We start from the raw sequence: 5,687 nt of genomic DNA on the forward strand, positions 1-5,687 counted from the left end.
CCAACTCTAGTAATCTTTGAACCTGTGATGTTCAATTATAATATATTTATTCTCCAGTTCATCCGAACGAGAAACTCGGGTCCAACTCTAGTAATCTCTGAACCAGTGATGTTCAACTCTTATATATATCGTCTCCAGTTCATCCGAACGAGAAACTCGGGTCCATCTCTAGTAATCTTTGAACCCGTGGTGTTCAATTTTAATATATATTTCGTCTCCAGTTCATCCGAACGAGAAACTCGGGTCCAACTCTAGTAATCTTTGAACCCGTGATGTTAAATTATGATATATTTCTTCTCTAGTTCATCCGAACGAGAAACTCGGGTCCAACTCTATTAATCTCGAAAACCAGTGATGTTCAATTCTTATATATATCGTCTCCAGTTCATCCGAACGAGAAACTCGGGTCTAACTCTAGTAATCTCTGAACCCGTGATGTTCAATTCCAATATATATTTCGTCTCCAGTTCATCCGAACGAGAAACTCGGGTCTAACTCTAGTAATCTCTGAACCCGTGATGTTCAATTCTAATATATTTTGTCTCCAGCTATTTGGTTCATAGTTTGTATGCTGTTATACCAAATTTGACGTTCGAATCGACACTGAGCTTCCAATTTATTTATTTCGATGATGTATCATGTTACATTTGTAGTCTGAACCCTCCCGGAGCTTCTTGGTTCATAGTTTGTATGTCGTTATACCACATTTGAAGTATGAATCGACACTAAGCTTCACATTATCGATTTATATGATGTATCCTGCTAAGTTTGAAGTCCGAACCCTACCGTAGCTTTTCGGTTCATATTTTGTATGTCTTTATATGATAGACACATTTTTGTGTTTAATTTGATCTCAATACTATATATTGTTGGCACTCGAGTTTGTACTAATTTTGATGTTTTATGTGTTTGTAGGCACCTTTGGAAAATAAACATTTTTTGGAAAATTCGGCTCGAAAAGTTGGTAAAAGCCCCGTAGAACACGTGTTATTCGGACTCTCACCATTGGATAGGGGGCACCTCAATTACTAAGGGGAACCCCAGATCACCCCAAAAGGCATCTTCTATTCGCACCCCAGTACAGGATTAGGGGGAGGTCATCTTCTCCATTTGAATTTTGTTTTTAGCGGGAAAATGGAGAACACTTCTGCAGATTTTTGATCGAATTGTTGAACGTGTTCTAGGGAGATTCAATGGATGATTTTTGGTAGATAGTTGTGATATGCCCTATTAAACACACTGTGGGCGTTTGGTTCGACCAGAATTGGCTAGAATCAACTAAACAATTCACGGGTTGAAAACAGGGCAGTTCGTGTATATCACGGGTTTCACGTGATTTGGAGAAGATTCAACGTGTTTTGTGCGTGCATGGAAGACCCTCACAGCCCGTTGGAGCGTGAAGGAGTTAAATATGGTAATTTGGAGGCTTGAAAACGCGTGAGAAGATGAAACAGGAAAGAAAATATTCCCAGAAATATTTTCTTTACTGCCGAGTTAAAGAGAATTATATGGAGTGAATGAGCGAGATTCGATGGGTCTGTTGGCTATAAATAGGTTGTTGGGGTTGAGTAGAAAGGGTGTCGAGAGTCTGGGGGGCTAAGGAGAGCTAGAGAAAAACAAATTCGAGTTTTCCCAAACTCGGTTTTTGCTGCTGCTGTTGCTGCTGATGAACACGAAGAACGGACCTGCACCAACAGTCGTTTTTCTACAGTGATAACGACTCACAATTGTGGGTCGTACATCAGGCAGACTTATTTGCTACAACGTTTGCGACACATCTGCAGCAGTCTTATTTTGTCACTGAGGGTCGTAGTTCTCTGGTTTGTAACAAATATAATTGTTACAAACCCGGTTTTATTGTATTTCTCATATTCTCATCATTTGTAAACCATTTTTGAGCATCAATGAAATTCTTTGAGAGGTTTTCCAACATGATGAGCGGTTAATTCCCTCGTAACCAAGGCAATGGAGGAAGCTATTCACGCAACATAAATGGGTAACTATTTCATTTAATTATATAATTCACCTAATCGCTGCTTTTGCAGTGTTTTAAATTATTTAAATGATTGTCTTGATTATTTGTTATTCAGTTTGATAGGTTATGCTTGGTTTAATATCTTGATAATCTATGCTTAAGGTTTACAAATAATGTTTGAGAATCTGTATGATTGATAGTGAACTAAAGATAAAAGAGGACTTAAGAATTGAATAGAGTTTTGAAATATTTATCATTCAATTTTGCATAATAGTGGAATCTAGTGTCTTGGTTACCTCTCGCCCACTTTATTAATATTTTTGTATATAATTTTATTAAATCTTTAAATTTAATCTTCACAAGTCCGAAAGTTTGAACCTCATTACTACAACATCATTGAAAAATACCATCAAATTTTGGCGCCGCCGACGCGGATTTGTGCTTAGGTAGAATTTTTAGGTTTTTATTATTTTTTATTATTTCGTTTGTTCTTTTTATGTCTCTTTGGTTGTGTCTTTGTATTACAGGTTTGAAGTTGGATACTAAAGACCTTGGAATCAAAGCTTAAAGCTAAAAGAGAAAGAAAAAAAGACAAAGCAAAAAAATAAAGAAAAAAGAGAGAGAAAAAAAGAGAGAGAATTATTATTATTTTTTAAGAGACTTTCCATTTTATTTTTGTAATTATTATTATTATTTTTTGTATTTCTTTTCATTGGACTGGACTTTGGACAATTTATTTTAATTTTAAACTCTACGGAAGGGTTATATATAAAAATAAATAAATAAATATAAACTGTTTGCAGGGAAGGACGACGATTACAATATCTTCTCGGCCCCTCGGGTTCGCACACTGACACCGGAGTCAGTGGCCCGAGTCGACTACAACGGTTCTTCGCCCGTCTGGTACGGGAGGTAAAATTCTAAACACCCGCGAATCTCCTGTCAGCGGGTTTACTGTATGCCTTAAGGTGATTATATGTTGAGGACTGAACCGGCTGATTTAAATTCCTAGTAAAGGGAAAGAACTGGCCATATAAGATAAGGGTTCGGATTTCATCACCGTTCCCTTCTTGCCCGCCTTAGGAAAACGAAACCAAACGCGAACCTAATCCTAAAATTTTGACTAGAAATAGACCTATAGGGTAACGAGCTTAACAGGAAAGTCATTCGAAAAATATTGGTTACTCTTTTAAGCATACTTCAAAGTTCTTGATGGTTTCTGTAAGTTGAATGTGTGATTGCGCCGCCTTGTACCGGTGAGGCTTTGGGTATCAAAGCTCCACTGAGCTTCCCTCGCCTCGATTCAACTTACTTTAACTCGAATTGATTCCAGAGGGGTTTGCTTAAATTGTAACGAATTCCCTTTCGAAGGATTAGAAGCTGGTCTAGAAACAATCTAAGTGGAGCCATCATGCTTTTTGTTTGCTAGAAATCAGTAGGTTTGATTTGGTCGAGTCATCCTTGTTTGTGATTGTGTAGAATTCCCTTGCAATTAAGAATGTCGAACTGGTATGACAGAAGCCAATACAATGAGTATCGATCTGAATTTGAATATGAACATCATCATTTTTATGACCATGGTGGGAATAGTAGTTTGGAACGCCAACCTTTTCAAGGTTATGGTTCATACCATGGTGAGCCCAATTATTATCCACACGCGAATTGGTCTTACGAGCAAGAAAATCAGGAACACTGTAGTACTGGTTACTCGTTTTTGGAAACTAGTCCTGATTATGATATTTCTGAACCTGTTCCATCTCTAGAAGAGATCCAACAACGGATTGAAAGGACGTATAAACGTTTAGTTGCAATGAATAGTTCAAAGAAGAGTGTACACGATATTCTGAGATGATAAACGAGAGTGGTAAACGTATAAATGTTATGCTCAGTGAAATTCAGGCACGTCTAGAGGCAAAAAATGAACAGTTGGTTAATGCTGCTCGAAATAATCTAAATTTCCAAAATAGGGTTTCTAATTCTACCCTTGATATCAATAGTGAAAATTTGCCTAATTTAGAGAACGAGGCTAGAATAAAAGACACTACTTATTTAGATAAGTTTCAATCATCTTTGTACTATTATGATGATGAGGATAGTAGTAATGAATAATCTGAAATGTAGGCATAGTGATCAGGAATCTATTAATCCAATTGAGCTTTATAATGATTATTATTTCTAGTTCAAATCCAAATAATTTTTATGATTATTCACCTATTCAAAAGGACGAGGATTTGATTAGGGATACCACCGTTTAGACGATGTAGTTTTTCTTTTGTTGATTACGAAGCCGATAGTGGTTTAGAGGAACGGGTTTATTCCGAAAATGTTGTTTTAGAGTCTAGCGACTTAGAAACAATAGTCTTAGATGAAGAAGAATACTCGTAGAGATGAGTAAGATGCACTACCTGATAAAAATTAAAGAATCAATTGACCATTTTCAGAATCTAATGATCCAGAAATTAGGAGATTGTAACTAGTCTATCTAGAGACACTAAAACTCTAAGTTTGGGGGTGATTATCACCTTCCTAGTGCCTTACCTTTAACTCTCAGATCCCTCACTTAGGACTTGATATCTCTGCCTCGACATTTTACAAGATTACCTTCATACTCGTTTTCCCGAACCTAATGTGTCCAGGAAGAAGTTCAGTCGTTAGAAACCCATCCTCTGGTTGATGTGGTTTGCCCAGGCTATGATCCCCAGATTGACTTTGTTTTCCCACCAAATAGTTTTCTTCCAAGTGGGAACGTTTATATTCCAAATGTGTCGAATATTAAGTTGTGAGACTAAACCTAAATGCTTTAGGAAATTAGAATCGAACATTTGCTTAAGAATGACCACTACTCTCATTGTGGTCAATTTTGTAAGTCAAATCTTATTGACTTAGAGGATCCTCAGTTATTTAGGTTATTATTGTGCGCTTCTAAGATCATATTTGAGTTTTTCCAGACTCTAGGACCTAATGATTCGGATCCCACCTATGAAGAAACGCAACCAATGAAAAATTTTATTTAGACCCTTTCTTAGAACCTGAACCTGAACCACAATTAGATATAAATATCTTAATCAGGAAACTAGATAAGGGCATGCTATCCTTGTTCACTTTCTTGGGTTATTGTAGTTTCCTTTGGTCAGCTCTTTTGGTTTTGAAGACCCACAGTTATTTCGGCTGTTACTTTTTGATTCTATGAGGTGACTAATTCCTTCCGATGTCTGGCTGAAGACTTTAAACTTAGCACTTCTTGGGAGGTAACCCAATCTCGACACGGTAATATCTTTCCTTAACTCTTTTGCTTCAAATGGTAACAGTTTCTCCTTGTTCATATGCTTTTAATTTTATCTTTAGAACATTGAGGACAATGTTAGATTTAAGTTTGGGGGTTGGGAGAAACTTTTTAGTTGCACTTTTGAAACTTCTAGCGTCACATGGTATCCGGTTAGCTAAGTTTACATACTGTTTCTCACCGAAAAGATAGAAATTGGAATGCTAGAGATAACAACTTATTGAGACATTAGAGAAAAAGACATTGAGATCCTTGAAATTCAGGAGAGAACTTGTTCCTTTTAGAGGGTAACCGTGATGGACCTAACCATACATGATGGAAAGGCAAGTAGGTCAGGGAAATGCCAGAAAGACAAAGCAACCTCACAATGTAGTCTTAGTTACTGGATTGCGATCTCTCTCAGTAGAAACTTATCATCATCAACAAGCG

Source organism: Papaver somniferum, chromosome 6 (genome assembly GCF_003573695.1).
Source record: "Papaver somniferum cultivar HN1 chromosome 6, ASM357369v1, whole genome shotgun sequence".
Lineage (NCBI taxonomy): Eukaryota > Viridiplantae > Streptophyta > Magnoliopsida > Ranunculales > Papaveraceae > Papaver > Papaver somniferum.